The 24,511-nt window shown below is 34.8% G+C and overlaps 1 long non-coding RNA gene across 4 annotated transcripts in view; it reads left to right on the top strand.

Moving 5' to 3' along the window:
- The first annotated feature begins 1,581 nt into the window (after positions 1-1,581).
- LOC130856563 (uncharacterized) overlaps positions 1,582-24,511 on the top strand; it is an 82,259-nt gene continuing 59,329 nt past the window's right edge. For 2 of the 4 annotated variants that reach the window (XR_009054619.1, XR_009054618.1), the window contains exons 1-2: positions 1,582-2,024; positions 23,623-23,733. This is a non-coding gene — a long non-coding RNA (uncharacterized LOC130856563). Of the gene's footprint in view, positions 2,025-2,746; positions 2,809-23,622; positions 23,734-24,511 lie in introns of all 4 variants that reach the window. The other 2 variants (XR_009054621.1, XR_009054620.1) reach the window with 2 other exon arrangements.

Below are 24,511 nucleotides of genomic sequence, written 5' to 3'. Positions count from 1 at the left end.
ATTGTTAAGAGTTTCCCAAAATTCATTATCTTTCACAATGGAAAATATAATCTGTTATATCAAAAAGCCAGGAAACTTAGATGACTCAGGCTTAAGCCACAATTTCTCCCACATATTGTAAACAATTGGCTCTCTAGTCTGTCTCCGATATTTATTAACAAGATAATAAAAATGGAGAAAGACATGGTTTGAAAAAATGCTGTGTTTCATTTTGAAGAATTTTAGTCATATATGTATGTGCCAATTCAGTCTCATCAGAAGGAAATTAGCCACATAAGTTTCCATTAGGAAGATTCAACATTTTTTTAAACGTTTCATTTGTAAGTGGCACTGAGAAGCTTTTTCATTCTTCAGTTTATGGAGCCAAAGTGACACATTAACTAGTTATCCTGAAATTGTTTCTTCTTGCTCTGTTCATCACACAGTCCTCCACTGGCTCACTTTAGTCATAATCCTGGACAAATCTTTGCAACACAGCAACAAAAAGGAAATGAAGTACAGATATGGCAAATCTTTCATAATTTAACATCTATCTATCTATTTATTCTGTTTCTTATATATATATAACATGTTATATGTGTTTCCTCCAAAACATATATTAAAATGTCAGTAATAGAAAAGTCAGTAATAGAATTATGTATCATTAAATTTTATTTTTTCTTCTTAGATAAACCCTAGGAATCATTAAAAGTCCAAATAATTATATTATGAATTAAGCTTATGCCACATAAAATCACTTAAAGAATTATTAATAATTACTGTTACTAGAGTACACAGCTTATAAAACTGAAGTTTGAAATAAAGCACTCAAACTTACTTTTTTTGCTTTCTTTTACTTTCAAAAACAAAGGTTGGCTTAGATATTTGGCTTATACTCAAATATGTCCCTCTTAAAAAAATGACTCTATAACACTGCTTTATTTTCTTTGCTGGATAAAATACCATTTTATTGGAGAAAATGATCTGATTCTTATGATTGCTGGAAAATAAATTTGAATTATATGTGAAGATATTTTGGACTATTTTCAAAAATATTTTAACTTCATTCTCAGCTTCTTATTTAAATGGTTATGGTGATTTACAAAATAAACATCCAGTCAAGTATGTTTCAAGAACATTATTTATCCAGTCTCCCAAACACTGTATATCAAAATTTCCTATGCACTCCTGTATTTACCACAGTCTTGGTGATCAACTTTTTCACAACAAAACATTGCTGTTGCCAGGATCTTGGATTAATGACTGTGTTTACCTTCACAGTAATGGAAAATATTAAACAATGCAACATTTTAAGCTTGAAGGTCTGACTAATGCTGCAAAACTAGTTGAGATTTGCTTAACTCAGGCAGTGTGTCTGAGAAGAATAACAACTCAGAGTCTTGTTCTTTGCTAGTCAATGTCAGTAAATATATTTTGTACCAGCATGACTATTTTTTTTCTTTCTTTGTGTATGTTAATTCTGTATTTGGGGGGGGTATGCAGTGTAAAATACAAAATTTCTTTACATACAGTCATAATGTGAGCATGTTTAGATACGCTGAGTTCTCAGGAACATGAGCAATGGGGTGAGAGAGAGAGATTATTGGGTTTGTGTAGTATCTAAAACAAATGTGTGCTCCCTTAGCTGGCTTGCTTAAGGGCAAATTGTTAGGATAGTGAGCGATGTCCAAAGGGCTGAAAGTTCAGACCTAGTCTAGGCAGGTTTTGGTGTGAGAAAGAAAGATTTATCAACTAATTAAAATTGGGCTTTTCAGATTAGACCTAACACTCAAAGTCAGTGGTGACTTTTTCAAGGAGAACCCTAGTCAGGCACTGGGTAATGGAAATTGGACTCAGTTTCTGGGAGTGACAGTTTCGTCTGGTTACATGGTTTTAGGACAGAGTTCTATTCCTAGCATATCATTAAAGGATCAGGTAGAGACACTGAAGAAAAAGTAAGAGTCATATAGATATGTCCACCCAGTTGGTGATGGAAGGATGGAGAAAGAAGAAGAGAAAGAGAAGGTCTGGATATACTTGCAAAGGTAAGTAAGGAGCTCTATAGGTAATTTACTCAAGATATTGGTTTCATTGAAGAAAGACTAATCCTAGGCTATATCCTCTGGTTGAACAGAGGTTGCTAATTTCCTTTTGTCTTGCTCAGAATTGGCAAGAGATAAGAAAGACTAATTGAGTAAGGGCTGATTTGAGCAATTCCAACTATGATGAATCTCGGAAGTCAGGGAGAAAAATCAATAAAAATATCCTATTCTCCCATCTATTCTTGTGTTATCTCGTTAAGAGTAGAAACATGATGATTTATGATTTATAAAACACCTAAATCTATTTTATAGGCAATGTGTATGTGGGTTTGGTAGGATTTAATGAATTGTGAGAGAATTTTCCAAACTTTGCATTTAAACTCTGCTGTACAAAATAGATTCTGAACTCTACTCAATATTCTGTAATCACTGATATGGGAAAAGAATCTGAAAAAGAATAGATACATGTATACATGTAACTGAATCACTTTGCTATACACCTGAAAATAAAACAACATTGTAAATCAACCATATCCAATATAAAATAAAAATTTTAAAAATAGATTAAGGAAGGAAGCTTTGTTATAAAGTATCAGTTTCTTGTTTGTGGTTTTTTTTTTTTTTTTTTTTTTGGTTGGTTTGTTTGTTTAGTATCTATCAAATCTCAGTAGTTTTCCGTATTTGTGCATGCTCACTGCCATCACTAAGCACAATCTCCGTGAAAGCCTGTCTTTTTCAGCTATGTACTCAAAACCAAGAACTGGTTCAAAAAAAAGCCTCAAGCAAGGTGAGTTGAATCAACAATATAACATTACATGCTTGGGATGACTTAGAGTAATGGGACTTCTACACACTCATCAACGTAAGCATCTACGTTAGAATTTATGGTTGCAGCACTGTCTTGGGTATGCGTAGGTATCCACCTCTTCTAGCCCCTATGCTTTTAGTATCGTACTTAACATTTCTTCCTTTATTCCTGTAAATAGTATTTCTCAGTGTGTTAAAAACTTTGTTTTTCATTCAAACTTCATTGCTTCTCTACTTACATACTCTAAGGCATAAATAAATTTAAAACTTAAAGAGAATTATTTTCTCTTTTCTGTAGTTGTCATTCTTGTTCACAGATACATAGACAAGTAGATAGATGGAAACTATGAGGTTTCTGCATTAGAGATCTATTATTTTCTTCATCACACACACGCACACACACACATGCGCACACACACATGGACACACATGCACACACATGCAAACAGGGAATTCATTAGTCTTATATTAAGTAATATGCTTTGTTCTGAGAGGAGTGTTAGGTTCTGGGAACCCCAACATTAATTAAAATCTACTTTCTTTACTCAACTCACAGCCTGGTCAGTGAAACATAACTGTAAAGAGTACACAATAAGAGAATCAGATAAGAACTAAAATAGAGGGTTAAAAATTGTCAAGAACTGACTCTATCATCTAATGTTCCACAACTCTACTACACCTTCTATCAATTTCCATTTTGTAATTTGGTCATTCATGATCTAAGAGTCCCTATTTGTCAGTGACAATGGAATTCAAAGAAAAAAATGTGTTTGCTATTCAAATATTAATTCTTTGATTTCCTTTGGCAAATTATTGAGAAGTTATAACATACTTTTAAGTAAAAGCAGTTAACCCTCCCTCTTTTCTTATTTCTTTAAGAAATCACTAAAATGATCATCAGACCTGAAGTGCAGGCATTGATTATCCGTATGATGCTAAGCTCTTATTGTAATTACTGCACAGCATGTGAGACGTCTTTAGACAAAGTTATTGAAATTCCCAGGTCAGTGACTGCAATAAATGTGTACGTACTACACACTTTGTTAAGAGAAGCACGAATTACCCACTCCTGCTTCAGTTGAGTTTCACTGCATTGCCCAGGTATAAAAATATTTAAAAAAATATTTCTGGGTCTTTCTTCCTGCCCTTACATGACCATACCACAAACAAATCAGTAACCTATCTTGCTGGTAGAGTTAATAATGTCTTATCTCACTTACTCTCAATGTGTCTCTTTCATTCTCTGAACCCATCTCTTGAACTAGTCTTCCTTAAAGAGCATAAGGCCTCTCTATTCCTATCTTCCATGCAAAAAGCAATCAAGCAAGATCTAATTTTGTAAAATTGTAGTTGTGTGATTTCTTTCCTGAGGTAAAATTATGAAATATTTATAGGAAAACAACTATGGCCTTTGGTCCAAGCTGGGTTTTCATACTGCAATCCAGCTTTCGCAGTTATTATTATATTACTCCTGTGTCTCTGTTATAATTGCTTCTGAATTCAGAAGGGAGTAAGTTATGATTTGTCATCTAAACATTAATACACTTTGACGTGAAAAAAAAAGTTAAACACAAGTGTATACAAAGGTTAATTCAATCTCTGCCTTCTCAGAGTTTGCGAACTAAATAGGGATAAAATTGTTATCCACAGTTATTACCCAAATAGCTGCAATATCATGACAAAAATGTCTAAAAGCATAGAATATAGGATAGGATCAAGATGGTGGAGTAGGAGGACGTGAGCTCACTCCCTCTTGTAAGAGCACCGGAATTACAACTAACTGCTGAACAATCATCGACAGAAAGACACTGGAACTCACCAAAAAAGACACCCCACATTGCAGAAACAAAGGAGAAGCTGCAATGAGTCGGTAGGAGGGGTGCAATCGCGTTAAAATCAAATCCCATAAATGCTGGGTGAGTGACTCACAAACTGGAGGACAGTTATACCACAGAAGTCCACCCACTAAAGTGAGGGTTCTGAGCCCCACGTCAGGCTTCCTAACTTGGGAGTCCAGCAAGGAGAGGAGGAATCCCCAGAGAATCAGACTTTGAAAGCCAGAGGCGTTGATTGAAGGATCTCCACAGGACTGGGGGAAACAGAGACTCCGCTCTTGGAAGGCACACAAAAAAGTGTGCTCACCAGGACCCAGGGGGAAGGAGCAGTGACCCCATAGGAGACTGAACCAGACTTACCTGCTGGTGTTGAGGGATTGCCTGTGGAGGTGGGGGGCAGCTGTGGCTCACTGAGGAGATGGGGGCACTGGTGGCAGGGGTTCTGTTCATTGACATGAGCCCTCCCAGAGTCCACCATTAGCCCCACCAAAGACCCTGTGGGCTCCAGTGCTAGGTGGCCTCAGGCCAAACGACCATCAAGGTGGGAACACAGCCCCACCCATTGGCAGACAAGCAGATTAAAGTTTTACTGAGCTCTGCCCACCAAGTGCTACCCACCATCAGTCCCTCCCATCAGGAAGCATGTTTGAGCCTCCTAGATAGCTTCCTCCACAAAAGGGCAGACAGCAGTATCAAGCAGTATCAGCAGTATTTCATCTTGTGGAACTGAAAACCACAGCCACAGAAAGACAGAGAAAATGTAAAAGCAGAGGACTTTGTACCAGATGAAGGGACAAGATAAAACACCAGAAAAACAACTAAATGAAGAGGAGATAGGCACCCTTCCAGAAAAAGAATTTAGAATAATGATGGTGAAGATGATCCAGACTTTGAAAAAAGACTGGATGCAAAGATTGAAAAGTTTACCAAAGACCTAAAAGAATTAAAGAGCAAACAAACAGAGATATGCAACACAAGAACTGAAATGAAAAATACACTAGAAGGAACCAATAGCAGATTAACTGAGGCAGAAGGGCGAATCAGTGAGCTGGAAGATAGAATGGTGATAATCACTGATGTGGAAAAGAATAAAGAAAACAGGATACAAAGAACTGAGGACAGCCTAAGAGACCTCTGGGACAGTGTTAAATGCACCAACATTCGCATTATAGGGGTCCCAGAAGGAGAAGAGAGAGAGAAAGAACCTGAGAAAATATTGGGAGAGATTATAGTTGAAAACTTCCCTAATATGGGAAAGGAAATAGCTACTCAAGTCTAGGAAGCACAGAGAGTCCCAGGCAGGATAAACCCAAGGAGAAACACGCCAAGACATATAGTAGTCAAATTGACAAAAATTAAAGACAGAGAAAAGTTATTAAAAGCAACAAGGGAAAAACGATAAATAACATACAAGGGAACTCCCATCAGGTTAACAGCTGATTTCTTAGCAGAAACTCTGCAAGCCAGAAGGGAGTGGCACCATACATTTCAAGTGATGAAAGGGAAGAACCTACAACCAAGAATACTCTACCCAGCAAGGATCTCATTCAGATTTGATGGAGAAATCAAAAGCTTTACAGACAAGCAACAGCTAAGAGAATTCAGCACCACCAAACCAGCCCTACAACAAATGCTAAAGGAACTTCTCTAAGCGGGAAACATAAGAGAAGAAAAGGACCTACAAAAACAAAATCAAAACAATTAAGAAATGGTAATAGGAACATGCATATCGATAATTACCTTGAATGTAAATGGACTAAATGCACCAACCAAAAGACACAGACTGGCTTAATGGATACAAAAACAAGACCCATATATATGCTGTCCAGAAGAGACCCACTTCAGACCTAGGGACACATACAGACTGCCAGTGAGTGGATGGAAAAAGATATTCTATGCAAATGGAAATCAAAAGAAAGCTGGAGTAGCAATACTCATATCAGATAAAATAGACTTTAAAATAAAAATGTTACAAGAGACAAGAAAGAACATTACATAAAGAACAAGGGATCCACCCAAGAAGAGGAGATAACACTTATAAATATATATGCACCCAATAGAGGAGCACCTCAATACATAAGGCAAATGCTAACAAATATGAAAGAGGAAATCGACAGTGACACGATCATAGTGGGGAACTTTAACACCTCACTTACACCAATGGACAGATCATCCACAAAAAAAATTAATAAGGAAACACAAGCCTTAAATGACACAATAAATCAGCTTGGTTTAATAGATATCTATAGGACATTACATCCAAAAACAGAAGATTACATGTTCTTCTCAAGTACACATGGAACATTCTCCAGGATAGATCACATTTTGGGTCATAAATCAAGCCTTGGTAAATTCAAGAAAATTGAAATCGTATCAAGCATCTTTTCTGACCATGATGCTATGAGATTAGAAATCAGTTACTGGAAAGAAACTGTAAAAAACACAGACACATGGAGCCTAAACAATATGCTGCTAAATAACCAAGAGATCACTGAAGAAATCAAAGAGGAAATCAAAAAATACCTAGAGATAAATGACAATGAAAACACAATGATCCAAAGCCTATGGGATGCAGCAAAGGCAGTTCTAAGAGGGAAGTTTATAGCAATACAATCCTACCTCAAGAAACAAGAAAAATCCCAGATAAACAATCTAACCTTACACCTAAAGAAACTAGAGAAAGAAGAGCAAACAAAACCCAAAGTTGGTAGACAAACTGGGACATTTGTAGAGACATGCATGGACCTAGAGACTGTCATACAGAGTGAAATGAGTCAGAAAGAGAAAAACAAATATCGTATATTAACACATATATGTGGACTACAGAAAAATGGTACAAATCTACTAGTTTGCAAGGCAGAAAGAGAGACACAGATGTAGAGAACAGACATATGGACACCAAGTGGGGAGAGCAGGGAGTGTTGGGGGGGAATGAATTGGGAGATTGGGATACCAAATTGTACACTCTAAATATATGCTGTTTATTGTCTCTTAATAAATAAATAATTAAATAAGTAAATAAATAAAAATAAAAAAGTAAAGCATAGAATATAGGTTGTAACAGAGACTGTAGGTTTCCTGCTCCAGTTTCCAATATGCCCTTTCAGAATGTTGACAGTCAAGAAGGAAGTTTACATTTCCCAACATCCTTTCAGCTAGGTGTTATCATTTGCCCAAATACATGCTGATCAATGAGTTGGAAATTGCAGTGTTATGTAGAGCTTTCAGGTAATTTGTTTAAAGGTGAGCCAGAATGTATTTTGTCTTTCCTTTTTTCTCCATCTTGCTGTTTAGGATGCTCCTTCTGTAAGTGAGTCTATTTTGGTCTATGGGGACATGGGTCATACCCTGGTTTTAGTGAAACATGAAGCTAGAAAGTGACCATTTCCACCCTAGCGACTGCTCAGATCTGGACTTTTTATGAGAAAGGTTTAAACTTTTATCTTTGTAAAGCACCATTTTTATGATTTCTGTTAGGCACAGCCAAACTGACCTTTAGATAATCAGTTATAAAGTAAAGAAGAGACCTTTTGAGGTTGATGACATATAAGTATGAATAATGAGCAGGAATTATATATGATGCTAGATTGGTGGGAGTAGAGTGTTCTGGATTAAGGGAACAGCATGTGCTAGAGAGTAAAATGGCTTTTCAGAAAATTTAAAAAATAAAAATCATCCAGCTTTGTGGGAATAGAGATGTGAAGAGGGCCAGGGTCCAAAGGCCCTTGAACCCAGACTGAAAAGTAACAGATGATTGAGTAAGCAGAGGTTGTTACAGGTTTTTGGACCAGGGGAGATCTAATTATTCTGTGCTTTAGGAAGATAAATATGGAAGCCATGAGTGGATAGATGTAGAAAGGGAGACTCAGCAGAAATGTGATAAGGAGTTGGCGGGTGGTTGCATAACTACGTGAATATACTGAGTCCACTGATGTGTATATTTTAAAAGAGTGAATTTTGTGGTATGTGAATTGTATTTCAATAAAGCTGTTATTTAAATCAAGAAAGTTAGGAGGTGGTAGAGTAGAACATGGAAGAAGGGCTTTTACTTGAGAATTGGCAATGAGAATGGAAAGAGGAGATACATACAATAATATCTGACTTTTTCAAATGTATTGAAAGTGTTGTCTAAGCTAATATCTCCAATCCTCATAACTACCCACTCTTTAACCCATTACAGTTTTGTTCCAGCACACCACTGGAACTCCTCTTGTTTAAGTTACCATTGATGAAAGATTATTTTTCACTGATCTCTTCTCTGTTGCAAAATGAAGGGTTTTCTGTAGCATTTGACATTGTTGAACACCTAACACTTGAAACTCCATCAGTGGCCTGCAAGGTGATCTCTCCTGGGTTTGTCACTACTTTTTTTAGCCATTTTTATCAGACTCTGTATTAAGGTTCTCTAGAAAATCAAAACTAATAGGATATGTGTGTGCGTAGTGTGTGTGTGTGTGTTGCAGCTTGAATCTGAAAGCAGTCTGGAGGTAGAATTATCTTGTCCTCAGGAAACCTCAATCTGGTTTCTCATAAAACCTTCAGCTGATTGGATGAGGCCCACTCACATCATGGAGGATAATCTGCTTTATTCAAAGTCTACTAATTTAAGTGTTAATCTCATCTTAAAAACTATCTTCACAGAGATATTTGACCGGTGTTTGACCAAATATCTGGGTTACGGCCTAGCCAAAACATTAACCATAACAGACTCCCTCAATAAATATGCTTTTGCCCACCCATCAAAGTAAGTCTTTTCTAGTTTTTACTCTTTAGCTCTCTTTGTTACCTTAATAATATTTACATTTTATTTAGAAATCACTTGTTGAGATACCCCTTTAATCAGCAACTGCTTGTGTAATCACATCCTGCTATATTAAAGTTGATTTCTGTGTTAACTGCACTGAAGAGAGGGATGAGGTTAAGATGTCGATAATATGATTATAGAGAAGTAAAGAGCTTCAAAAATAAAATCATGGATAGCCAAATTTGGAGAATGGGAGGATAAAAATAGCCATAACAGACAAGAAGGAAACAGAATAAAGGCTGATGGGTCAGATGGTGACACCAATAAAACGAGCCAACTATAGAGTCACTGGGGATAGTCTCAGGAGTAACAAATGAATCAGAACAGTGAAAGAAGATGAAAACTGAGATAAAGGTAATTGGATTTGGTGACTAGAAGATAATTGGGGGATCTTATTGGAAGGAGGCATGGGTTCATTGAAACAGAGATGTATAGGGAAAAATGGCTTCAAAATTAAAAAACACAAAAACTGCAGCAGTAGTTGCAAGGGTGGAAAACCTCTAAAATTATATTGCTTGGATGGCATACAAGTTAAATCATTCTGTGTATGAGCTACAAGAACTTGAGCAAACTAACAAACCACTCTTCCTCAGTTTTCTCCTCAGTAAAATCAGTATATAGACGTATACATATGTGTAATATTAAGGTGAGTAATATATATATATAATTTATATAAATACATATTAAAGGATTGTAGTAAATATTTAATAAATTAGAGTCCATCAATTGTTTGATACATAGTGGGACGACCTAGTCTATTGGCCATTTGGGATGATGAGATTTCCTATGCAGTAGTTTTCTCCCCAGAAATACAAGTGAACTTTGTCCACACTGTCCCTATTCTTTCTGTCACTGAAGCTGAAAACAACAGTCAGCTGTTTTACGAGTCACAGAGATATATGTGTTAGGTGAAAAATATCCGTATATTATATGAGGTGAAGATATTGCGTCTTGTCTCAGTCTTCTATGAACCAACCTGGGCGTGTTTGTTTCTCAGATCAGGGCTTGATGATGTATAGTTAGAATCACTTTGATTGAACACCTCACAACAGGATATCTCAGTTTGTAAACTATTGACATTTGGGGTTAGATAACTCTTTCTTGGGGGAGGCAGCATACCTGCCTTTAGTAACTAGATGTCAGTAGCAACCCCCTTTAATGTGACAATCGAAAATGTCTCTGGACATGGCCAGATGTCCCTAGGGGTAGCTATAAAATCTCTCCACGCCCTCAGTTCAGAACCACTGCCCTGTAGCCACTCAAATGCAGTGCAAAACTGTTCTTTGTGTGGCTTCATTTCATGGATGCTTCTATGTATGTATGTATCTATGTCTGTAGCCGGTAGAAAGCATTTTGCCTTTGGTTTATTCAGAATTCTCTGTGTCTTTCTCAATGACTTGTCTGGCTAATTACTAAGACTCTCAGTCCATAGCTAGTGATGGGGATCATGGTACCATTTTTATTTTAGTAAAGCATTCCATTAGAAGCAACAAATTAAGATTTTCAATTGTGTGAATAATCTCTTATGTCTCAAATAACTATACTCAGTAAATAATCCTTTTTTTTAAGAATTATTTATTTTTTTATTGGCTGCATTGAGTCTTTGTTGCTGCATGCCGGCTTTCTCTGGTTGTGGCGAGCAGGGGCTACTCTTTGTTGTGGTGTGTGGGCTTCTTATTGTGGTGGCTTCTCTTGTTGCGGAGCACAGGCTCTAGGCACATGGGCTTCAGTAGTCATGGGACATGGGCTCAATAGTTGTGACTCATGGTCTCTAGAGCACAGGTTCTGTAGTTGTGGCGCACAGACTTACTTGCTCCGCGGCATGTGGGATCTTCCCGGATCAGGGATTGAACCCATGTCTCCTGCATTGGCAGGCAGATTCTTAACCATTGCACCACCTAGGAATTCCCCTCAGTAAATAATCCTTGAGTAGCATTCCCAGGACCATTTATATTACCATTTAATGGTAGTTGCCAGAATTACAGGAAACTCTTTTTTAGGGAATCCCTGACTATGGTAGGATTAAACATATCCTACTGTGTTTAATGATGGTGAGTATCACACTCTGTGACAGTTCTGTAATAGAAAGATTGAAGGTGTTGAAAGTCCTTTAACGAAATAGCAAAGGATGCCGAATAGGTTCACAGATACTCCAGCTCATATCTCTATTGGACTAAACCCTTGTCCAAGTATATCAGCTTCTCTATACCTTCCCAAAACTCTTGAGATATTTTTGTAAAGTTGTTCAGTTTTTTTTTTAACAAAATACCCTTTAATACAAGAGAATCTCAACTTATTAATTCTAAATGCTTTCTTTTAGGACCCTTGAGTTTTAAAGTCTAAATTTGTACAGGGATTGGATGTTAATTCTTTCAAAGTAATTTAAAACCCATAAAAAACTAAAATTAAGATTCTTTTTAAAAAATCAACCTACCTATTGTTTAATGTAAGTGGAAAACCTGGCAAGTGCTGAAATGGTAGCAGGATTACTTTCTGTTCTTTAATAGTATTAGAGCAGGCAGTCATGCAATTACCCTGGCTGAAAATCCTTCTCTGACAATTCTCCTTCAAGATCAAACCCATGTGCAGTTCATGAGGCTCTTACTGACATGCCCTCTGTTGGCCACATTTGCGTTCTCACTTTCCTCACCACTCACTCTCACGTTCCTCACTCACCACTCTCCCTTTATGTGCTACACTCAAGCCACCTACTCTGTGTGGTTCTCTGAACCTATAGGGCACCTCTTGCCTCAGTGCCTTCCCAGTTTATTTCTTCCTTTTCTTCTTCATGGAACTAACTTGATACAGATTCACGACACAACTCAATTGTGGGTTACACTGGAGAACCCTCTGTTGGTTCAGTTCAACTCTGGATCCAGCATGCTCCTGCAGGGTGGCAGCCCTGAGACTGTCTGGCAGACCTTCCACTGCAGGCAGCATCCTTGACCTAGAGTCCAGCTGATGTGCTCTGAATTCATGGCTGCATCAGTGCCAAGGCCACACTTCTTGTAGACCATGTCCAGTCAGTGACTGAGTGAAGTAAGATGAAGGCAGACCTATCCTGGCAGACACAGTACCCTTCAGATTCTGGCTTTGCCTCGGTGACTCTTGTGCTTGCTGGAACTTCCTTGGACTATACAGAAGTCCAGGAAACTTGCACCCACTCATCCCTGCGTCTCTTCTTCACTCAGGGTCAGACTTGCCTCATAATCTGACTGCTTCTCAAATTTCTCCACTTCCTCCCTGTGTTCTCTCCCAGGCATTCCCCTTAGGAAAATCTTTGCACATTTAATCTTATCTTAGCATCTGCTTCTTGGAGGACCCAGGGTAACACATACATGCCCCTGTGTATATCTCTAACTAGGCACCCATTAGGCTGTATTGTACTTGCACATTTACCAGTTGGTCTTCTACGCTAGATTGTCATCTTTTCATCACTGGAGATTGGGCCTTTTTTTCCCCTATATCCTCAGTGCAATATTTAGTAAGGATTCAATATGTGTTTGTCAAATGAAAGACTAAATCACTCCCTTTACTGAGCTTTCAATCCTACAGACAAGACTAAATCCATTTAAAAAATTGACTTACTGCAAGGCACTCTGGTTGCTATAGGATACAAAAAGCTATTAAGAGTTTCCCATTTCTCAGCTTATAATTTTAGATCTGGAGATAGAAAAATATAAATACATTATGCTCATATAAAGGCATATGTGTGTGTATGTGGCGGGGGAGAGGGAGAGAGAAAGGGGGAAGTGGTGCTCTTAAGATGTTCGGAGAAAAGAGAATTCATTGTAGGTTGGGAAAATTGCATGTTTCCTCAGGGATAGTATTTTACTTGTCGATGTACAGATTGGTTACCTAGGTAAAGAAAGGAGTATAAAATAGACAAGGAGAATGAAAAGAATAAAATCTTGAAGATGAGAGTGCTGTGGAGTCTTTAGGCATGAACATAGTGCTGATTAACAGAGTTAGTAGAGGGGGAATAGACTAAGGATACCTTTAAATGCCAGGCTAAGGAGTTATTTTATAAAGTCTTTCCCCTCATCTTCTGCACAGTAGCCACCCACACTGGCCTTCTTGCTGTTCCAGGAACATTAAGCATGCTTCTGCCTCACAGCCTTTTCCCTTGCTTAGCCTTTAGTATCATTAACTTTCTTTTTTTTCTAGTTTTTACTCAAGAGTCACTTTCTCAAAAGCTCCTTCCCTGGTCATTCCACCTGAGGGTTCAAACCTCTTACAACTTTTTCTCTTATGCTCCATTAGCCTCATCACTAATATTCGATATATTGCACTTATTTAACATTTTAACATATTTTTTATATTTGTTATATCTCCATTAAAATGTAAGCTCAGTGAAAATAGAATTTAGCCTTTTTTGTTCACTATTATATTTTCACTCTCCGTATTTGCAGCTAGTACATACTAGGCATTCAGGGTATATTTTATGAATAATGAAAATTAAGGAATTTCTAAAGAGTGCTAAATGAGGGTAGAAATATAATGCACAATATTGTGAAGCAATGGCTGAAAAAAAAATTCCATGAAGCTAAAATTAACAGAAATTAGGGGAGACTTGAGATATGAAAAAATGATAGTTCCATTGAAATAAATGGGGAAATCTAGAAAAATAACTAGAAGGGGAAAAGAGATAATATTTTAGAATGATATGATCACCAGTTTGTTTATCATTTGTCTGTCTATCTATATCTGTTTTTATGTATACACACATTTAATTGTTAAAATTTTTTAGTGTTGTACAAATTTTTCCAGTTAAATTCATTGTGTTTGATCTATTTGTTGAAAATCAAAGTGACAAGTAATGCAGATTGGAATATTTGAATACTTCAGGGACCTCCTGTCATCAATTTCCCAAAACTTAGTGATATTTAAAATCATCTGAAGCCTATTAATAGCTTTTGTCACAGTTCTATGAACTTCAATATTCACAAATTATTGGGTATCGTATGTCAGTTGTATCTCCATAAAAGTTCTTAAAAAAAATTGGGTATTATCTTAAATCTGAATTTTTAAAGGAAAGATATCCATGAAGAATATCTAAACCAAGATATCTAGTATAATATCTAAATGACAATATTTTACCAAGAATCAGGGGACTAAAGTGTACTCTCAACAAATATTTAAGGAGAAAAAGGATTTGAGTAGAAAAAAATCAGTTGTATTTTCCATTATAGACAGAAGCTAAGAGAAGAAAACAGTAAGAATCCCATTGGTAATTTTTCCAAGTTTGAGGATATTGCTGTCAAAAATATTTCTAGAAATTAATGGAATTCCACAGGCTCAAGATTGTTTGGCATTACCAATGGGAAAATCAGCCAGAAAAAAAAAAAAAAGCCTTTCTGTACTCTTTGAGTTTAATTATTATTTCCTCTATGATTCTTCTGAACCTTAATCAATATTCCAAACCTCAAACTTCAGTAAAACCTTGTCTCTCTATCTTGACTCACCATTTCTATAGATGTACATAATAACAGTTATTTTAGGGACCATTTTTTCTAAATGCTCATGCTGCTAAATACCATGGAAATAATTTAATTCAAAGAGTGGTTTCACTTAGAAAAGGCAGAGTGCTCAGCTGGCACTTATTCAAAAGCCTACTGTAGTAACTGCTTCCTTTAGTTCCCATTGTAATCTGAGGCTCCTCACATACTTTAATGGATATTGGAAGTAAAATAAATATAGGTTTATTTGATGAGTGCCTGCTTGGAATTTTCAATATGAAAAGAACAAAAAGCACCCTAGTTTTCATTTCCTCATCAACTATTTCAAAAAACATGTGGGGAATGAGACAGTTGAACATGATTCTTTTTATTGCAAAACCAAGCCATTATTGTTTTTGGAATATTAGCTTTCCTTTCTCATAATGAGTTTTCACACTGAATTATAAAGGAGTACTTCAATTCAATTTCATTGATTTATTTAACATGCAGTTTTTTGTAGCCCCAGAAAACTGCACTCATATTCTGACTCCCCCAGTCTTATTTTTTTTAAAGATCAAGCATTCTGAGAAAAAAGTTTTGCTTTATATACCTAACTAAGCCTCCTCCAAAAAAACTTCAGAGTCATTTTCCTTTTTTTCAGTACTTAAAGAACGAAGCACAGAAACAAGGTCTACAAATTTTCAGCCCTTAATATACTGGTTATAGGAAAAAAAAATAAGACTCTCATGTCTGCTCAAATATATAGACAATGTGCTCACTAAGAGCAAGTCACCCCATCCAAGGACAATTTGCAGTCATTCTATTTTCTTATATCATTTTGAATCCCAGGCAACAGCCTTAATTATATCTATATTGTTTCAGTAATGAGAAAGGAGATTTGAGAACAGAACAGATAAAATGCTTCTTCTCAGAGAAATCATCAGTCCCCGTTGCTAAGAGACATTCAGTTTTTCTTAAGCTACCAAATTGTCTTGGCCAGTTATAATCTTTACAACAATTAACAATTTAAAATAAAAACATAATTCTGACATGTAGTTGAAAAGTTTCCCAGTGGATCAAACAGGACTAGACATAAAAATAAATTTGCCATTGTTGACATGAATAATTATAACATTAAAATTTTGTTTCTAATTTTTGCCTGATTTATCTTCTTGTATCTATTCTCTAATAATCCTAACCTTTACTGAGTGCTTTTGTGCCAGTGTATATGCTAAGGATTTAATGTACAGAATTTTACTTGATGTACAAAATTACCTAGTGAAGCAGGTACTGTTATGATAGCCACTTTACAGTTTAATTTTTGCCACAAATTACACAGTCATTACATAGATAAGCCTTGATTCAAAGAAGGCAGTCTATTTTCAGAATTCAAACTCTTAATCACTTCATTATATTGATCAGCCTTGTGAAGATATGCAGAATTTCATAGTAACTTTTTGAGGGTGATAAAGTGATATAATTGTTAAATAAAAGTTATTAAATTGCAAGAGAGCTGCTAAATAGTAGAGATACTATTTTGCCTTTGTATTATGCATTTAAAATTATAACAAAAATTGTTTTCCTTTAAAAATTAAAACATTAGTATGATGAAAAAGCCTTCTTTGATCACACTTCCCTGTACAACACACATGGTGAACATGTTTAGGGTAAGCACTTTATCTGGTCAAAGGTCTTGTTAACAGGAATTGTGGAGACACCTGGGGAATTCAGGAATGTACCCATACTGAACTGTCCTAGCTTGGTTCTTTCTTGGATTTATTGTGTCTCCTGTCTTACAGTATTCATTATGTACAAGGGCACATGGTCAAGTACTCTTGAGCAATGTGAGATGGTCCCTGGCAGATATCTAAGCTACACTAAGTACAAGACTACTTTTACCTTACCTGGCTTGGAAGCAGAGATTTATGCTTCTAGAAGGTCTGGAGTTATTCTAAGTCATTCAAACATTATCATTTGCAGTTGTGTACTTGCTGGTGAGGTGCTGCAACAAGCAATTATCCTAACTATGCTAATGTCATGTTATAAAATTTACTAATATCCTACTTTATAGCTTGATATTTGCTGTCTAAACACACAGGAAAAGATGATATTTATCATCATTAAATCTAAGAAGTTTTTATTGAAAGGAACTGAAAAAAGTCAAGTATCAAGAATATGTAAATAATTCTCACAAATAAGCTTCAAAAAGTGGCATTTATCAATCAAAATGCAATAAAATTAGAAACCAACCTCAAAAAGATAGAATTAATTCATGTTATTGATAATTAAAAAAAATCTAGATAATTCTTTGGTTACTAAAAAAGTGATGCTTTAATAATTTAATTGTAATGAAAGAAACATTTATTAAAAAGTCTACAGATTGTAGTCAAAGAGCTAATCAGACAGAAATACAGAATTCTAAATATGGTTATTAAAATAATTGAAAAATGGAAAACACTATTTTTTAAAATAAGTAACTGGAACAGTACAATAAAAGTGTTAGCACATATGAGATTATCAGTGAAAAACATAAAGTTGAAATCAGAAATTAATTCCATAAGACAAAATAAAGTTGATTGGTAAACTTAAAAGACCTATTTCCTTGAAAAGACCAGAAAATACATATGATCATCCCAATAAAATCAGAAAAAGTCAACATCCATTTATTAAATAAATAAAGAAAACACTTGGAGACTGAACAGCTCACTTCTAAATAGTCCATGGGTCAAAAAGGAAGTCTCAAGGGTAATTAAAAAACAGTGCATTAAATTGAAACAAAATTTAAATGGAAATACATCATAACAAAGTTTGTGTGACACAGTTAAAACTACTTAGAGGGAAATTTATAGAACTAAATGCATATATTAGAAAAAAGGAAGTCCCAAATCAATAATCTCAACTCCCACTGCAATAACATACACAAAGAAGCTCAAAATAAGCCTCCCCTCTGCCCAAGGAAAAGGAAGAAAATACTAAATATGAGTTGAAAACAATGGAATTGAAAAGAGATATATACAACGTAAAAATCACTAAAACAAATAGCTTGTTCTTTGAAACGATTAATAAAATTGACAAACTTCTATTAATGTTGATAGAGAACAACAGAGGACACAAATTACTAATATCAGTAATAAAACGGAGAATATCTATACACACTGAATCACAAGACATCACAAGAATAATCAGGAGTTATTATAAACTCTACACATATAAATTTAACAACATAGAGGAAATGGACCAAAATCACACAGCTCATTGAACTGAAATGGATAATTTGAATAGTACCATAATAATTAAGGTCACTGAATTTATAATTTATGAATTAAAAAAAAAGGAAAATATCCAGATCCAAATGATTTCAGTGGAGAATTCCACCCAAGGTTTAAAAAATAGTTTACACCAGTTTTGTAGAAAATCTGCTGGGAGAAACCCTTCCGAATTTATTCTGTGAAGCAGGTATTACCCTCATACCAAAACTAGCACCAAAACAAATAGATTACAGACCAATATTTCTCATGAATATAGTTACAAAAATCTTTAAGAAAATAGCAGATAGAATTCAGCAATATGTAAAAATACTTATACATCATGACCAAGTGGAGTTTATTCCAGTGATACAAACATAGCTGGCTCATTATTTGAAAATGAATCAGTATAACCTACTGTATTAACAGACCAAGAAGAAAAAATTACACAATTACAACACAATGGAGAAAAAGTATTTGATAAAATTTAACACCCGTGGATGATAAAAACTCTCAGAAAAAAATTAGAAATAGTAGATAACCTCCATTCTTGATTAAAAAACATTTACAAAAAGTCTACAGGTAACATTATATTTAGTGATGAAAGACTGAAGGCTTTCCCTTTTAGATTAGGAACAAGACAAGGATGCCCACTTTCTCCACTCTTATTCAGCATAGCTCTGGAAATTCTGGCCAGTACAATCAGGCAAGAAAAGGAAATGAAAGCTATGAAGATAGAAAAGAAGAAATAGAATTCTCCGTATTTGCAGGAAACATAATAATGCACACAGAAAATCCCAAGGCATCTACAAAAATGTACTTAGGATTAGTAAATGAATTTAACAAGGTCACAGGATAAAAGTTAAACATACAAAAGTCAGTTTTATCTATATACTAGCCATAAACACAGGGAACTCAAATTTAAAACACAAACCATGTACAACCACTAGAAGATGAGAGAGTGCAAGAGAGGAAGGGAGAGGGAGGGGGAGAGATAGAGGAAAAAGAAGAGGGAGAGGAAGGAGGGAAGAAATGATGGGAGGGAGGGAGTGAGGGAGGAAGGATGGGGGAAAAAGACTTAGATGTAAGTCTAACAAAAGTATATATAGTGCATTGATGCAGAAAACTATATAATTGATGGAAAAATCAAATAACCTAAATAAATAGTCATATTGTGTTCATGGAAGATTTAACATAGCAAAGATGTCAGTTATCCCCCAATTAATACACAGGTTTAATATGATTCCTATCAAAATCTGGGAAGTTTTTCTTTTGTAGATATGGAAAATGTTATTTAAAAGTGTAGTAAAATATAAAGATATAATCGTCTCAAAATTATTAGTGACATTGAGCACTAAGATTAATCGGTCAGTCTTATAATAATATGGTTATAAAACTCAATGAAACATAAATTCTTTATAAAAACAGAGCAATAACATGAAACAATGATGTGTAATAATGATTTTATAAATATAAGATTCCAGAGTTATTAACAGAGCATTAATTGTAGTAAGGATGGTGATGGGGAAGGACAGAATGTTCTGAATTCCTCACCTCAGTTAGGGAAGACTCAGTAGAAAATTCTCCCACCCATAATTTTGAGAGTAAGATTTTAGAAAGTAAATATAATATTGAAAATCTTAACAGTATTTGCCGGTTGAATAAAAAATAAGACATATGCATATGCATATTAAATACTGAGTAATAAAAATCAGATAAAGTGAACCATATAGAAACAGGTATAAACATTGTAAGAATAAAATAAAAAACAAAAATCATAATAGCTGTTAAATGATATTTATTCTGTTATAAATGCTTTACATATAATGATTCATTTAAATCTCACAATATCTGTATGATGTAGGTGTTGTTACTCATCTCATTTTACAAATGGTAAAATGGACAGTTTCATTTACTTGCCTGAGATTATACACTAGTAAGTGTTGTAGATAGGATTCAAATCCAGACAGTTCATATTTTGATACGGGCTCTCTATTATAGAACAAGATGATGGACATTATACTGATTATAATAAAAATGCTAATAATAAGTTTTTCCAATTAAACTAAAGTCTCTTAGTTATAATTACAGCTCATAACTAAACAAAATCATAGTTAGGAAGAACACCAATTATAAATGTAAGACATCATGCAAAATAATTTAAGGCAAATGTAAACAAAATGGAATCAGACAATGATTATAATAGTTATACTAGGCAAAATGTAGTCATGGCAGAAAGTAAAGATGATTGTGATTAATATTTTGTAATAATAAATGGTAAAAATCACAGCAGGGAAATAATTTGCCAGAGACTTTTCCAGTGTAAATGTCTTTGAATCATATAAACCATAATTAGTGGAAATACTAGAACTCAACAGGAAAATTGTAATGCTGGAAGATAGTTCATCACACAAACAGGTAAAAATAAATATTGATATAAACCACTGCTTTCATACACTTTAATTCAGAAAAATCCCAATATTCTGTGGCTCTCAAGAGGAGAATGTCAGAGTTGAGCCGATGCAAATATCTGGTCTCCTTAAAAAAATTACATTTTTGTAAAATACTTAATGGGTATTCTGGTTATACACTTCAGTTTTAATGACTGTAAATCAGCCTCTCCAACTTAAATCTACCATGGAAAGTAGTTAAACAACATTTATGAATCTGTGCAGGGAAGTACAAGTAGCTAAGGTACATGTCTCATCATTAAGCTGTTGTGTGACCAGGCAGTTACTCCTCACTGCCCCCTTCTCAACTTCTATAGAGGATATTTAATTAAAAGCTTCTAGGAGTTGTAAGGAAGACTTATCCCACAAGAGAATTTCAGAAGAAATTTTTTACCTTTATTTCCTTATTTATTGTAGGATATTCAATCAGTTTCCTTACTGTTAGGCTTTGGTTTGTTTTCAGACTTCAGCATCTGTAAATAGTGCTGTATTGATTAACCTTGAACATACATATTTTTCCAAGATATCCTTAGTATGACATTCCTTCAAATTTCTGGAATTTGCTGGGTTTTACTAGAAATTTAGAATACATTTCAAGAGTATGTAAGATAACCTGTTTTTGTTTGTTTTAACATTTCCTTTTATGTGTTATAATTCTTTTTCTTCATGGCCTAGATAAAAAGGAATTGAATACAAATAAGTAGATTGATGACAGATGATGATGATAGATGGTAGATAGACAGATATAGATAGATGATAGATAGATAGATAGATAGATAGATAGATAGATAGATAGATAGATAGATAGATAGATGTTAGATAGATGGATAGATAGGTTTATTATTCCACTCAAAAGCCTTGGAAGGCAAAAATAACAGTATGAACTAATTGTCACCTGTGGAAGAGATCATCAGCTACTTATAAAAACCCATTTACTTTTCTTACAGGACATAAAATTAAACCATATTTTTTCCAGCCCCCCTTGCAGGTAGATGAGACCTCTTGCCTGAGTGATATTTAATGAGCTGAGTAGAAGAATTATGTGCTATTTCCAAGGACTGACCCATGAAATCCTTTCCAGTGTGATCACTGTGTTTAATCTCCACTTCAGTGGTTCTCAAATCTGGTCCCCAGATGAGCAATAGTATCACCAGGACATTGTTGGAAATGCAGATCTTGGGCTTCACCTCAGATGCGTTGAGTCACAAACTCTCAGGGTAGACTGAGTGATTTTGTTTTAACATACCCTCTGAATGATCCTGACAAACATTAGTTTGAGAATCATGGCTGTCTCATGGGCTGAATGCAGAGGACTATGGGACCCTAAAGGAACGCAGATCCACAATATGGAAGTACCTATTTCTGAATAGTATATAGAAGACCTTGCTCTAATTAGAAACACCTTTATTTGTTTTTAATCTTGACAAGAGATACTGTATTACTTTTAACAAAAACACTTGTAACAAAAGGAATATATCAGTAATCAAAGGTCCTCATCCTTTGGTTAACATGGCTAATCTCTTATTATCTGTCAGCAGTGTCCCTTCTTGATATAACAGTATAGTTATAGATGGGGAACAGCCATCTTAAGCAAAAGAACGAAAAGGCTAAATCTCTGAAGATTAGTTGACATGACAGAGCAACCTAAGGTCTTAGTGATCCAGGTATTATTTTCATTTGATAATTTTCTTTTTCTTGCTTTGAAAGTTATTTCTGTATAAATGGAAAGCTTCTCCTAGCTACTGTATATTGGTCAATCCAGGCATATGATGTAATGTTCCTGCTATTGCTAGGGAGATGCAATGATGTCAGCTTTCCACAGGACTTTGAGTAGCAGGCTGTTGCCATTTTTAACATTGATCGGCATTACAAGGTTGTCTGAAGATATAAACCAAAAATAATAATGGTAAGAAGAAGTAGTCAACTAGGAGCAATACAAGTCTGTTCTTTACCTTTTGCTAAAATAGACTTTGGACCAAAATCTGTGTATATTTCTCTGGATATAGATACTGATTTATGCTATGAAAAGTGAGATAGACATGCCATCAAAGTATTTACAAAGGCAAATACCAAACTTTGTTGGGTGCGTGTAAATTTATATATTCCCTCCTGGACATTATTTTTTACTTGACTATCTCAAAAAATACTATGGTATTATAGGTATGATTTCTTTTTTTTTTATAAAAGGCTTCATCTGTCATTGAATCAGAAGATTCAGTACAGGACTGATTATCAGGGATAATTAAGTACTGGATTCAGATTATATTTGGTTGAATAATTATCCCCCTCCTAGGACTTTTGATAGAACACGTCATTCATATAGTTAATGGCCATTTCACACAGCCTGGTAAATTTAGTCGCATTTTTCATGGTGATGTACTAATCACTTTTAATCAGTGACTCAGAAATATACTGTCTTATTATGTGCGAAGTGTAGTGAGACACACTACCTTTCATTAAAAGTAATTATCATTAATCTTTTATTCAAAGCAAAAGAGGAAAGGCTATTGCCATAGAGTTGAGAACATTTAAAATAAAAACGAACAATTGAACTATATTGAACAAAGAATTGTTGAATGTTCATTGTAAGGTGTATTGTTTGGCTTGGTTGACAGGAAATAATTCTTGAGAAGTAATAAATTACAATTAGCTTGTTAATCCAAGGAGCTCTAATATGCTTTACTATGATTTATATAATTACATTAATTAAAGCCAAATTTATGTAGAACTAACTGCACTAAATACCCAATGTAATTATAAAAAAAGAATCTGAAATATCTCTGTTCCTCACAACTGAAGACAAACATTTTGATAGTGGAATTTGAACCTGCTATGTGGATTTGGTAATTGTCAAAGACAAAATTAGAACAAGACTGTTAAAATTTTTAAGAAAGGCTAAAGACTTTTCCTCTATTACTTTGCAATAGAAAAAAAAAAAAATCTGTAGATTTTTCTAAGGCCAGCTTGAAAAAGTATTACTCCAGGAAAGTGTTTGCAAAGTAATTATAAATTTTCTTTTCAGACGTCTACAAGCAAAATGAACAAGATGGTCTTCTTAACTTGGATGAGATAAAACAGTAGGAAGACCTTTATGCTTTTGAAACTTACTACATTTACCTAGTATCCATTCCAGGTAAATTTTCTTTACAACATTAAATTTGAAACCAAGTGTTCTTCAAAGAGACATTGTTTTTTGTAGTCAATGTATTCTAGATGTCTTGTGCACCTTAAAAAATATTATAAAGTGCTTCGATATCTCACTAATGAAAAACCGAAATCCTTTAGCGTCTTAACACCTAAAGAGCTTGCTTTCTTTCCTATATTAGGATCTGCTGTTTAGCTTAAGTCTAAGTCTGGATGGGAATCATTAAATCATAAAACAATTCTTGAAGGCATATTGCAAGATGATTGTCTATGATGGTACATTGCATCAAAAAATAAAATACAAGGCAACTGTCAACCCATCAATTGTTTTTTGTTTTGTTTTGTTTTTGGCTAAATGCTTTCATTCCATGGTGACATGTTAGTAAGAATAATTCATTAAACAAAATTAAAAGTTGATTTAATTTGAGGCAGAAAGCGAGTATTCTCTGTTTTATTAGTAGGATTCAAAACACGTATGTAATATACTGAAATGGAAAAATTGCTAATTGAAATAAATTCAACAGAAAACAGTGAAGGGAGTAAGCAACAGAAGGGGGGAAACCCTAAAACTGTATGGAAGAAAAGCCTCAGGAGTAATTAAATAAAAGAAAAACAAATAGTTCATTAGTAGGCATTTTAGAAAAAATTTTCACATTTGTAGATTGTTGAGAACCTCCTTTCATTTATGTCATGAATTTTGCCTTGTGCACACCTTTTCATACCAATAGTGTAAGTAGCTGTTTAGTACAACAGATTTTTTTTTAAAT

Source organism: Hippopotamus amphibius, chromosome 7 (assembly GCF_030028045.1).
Source record: "Hippopotamus amphibius kiboko isolate mHipAmp2 chromosome 7, mHipAmp2.hap2, whole genome shotgun sequence".
NCBI classification, from domain to species: Eukaryota; Metazoa; Chordata; class Mammalia; order Artiodactyla; family Hippopotamidae; genus Hippopotamus; species Hippopotamus amphibius.
Note: the sequence above shows the minus strand (reverse complement) of the source record. Positions and strands in the feature narration are given on the sequence as shown.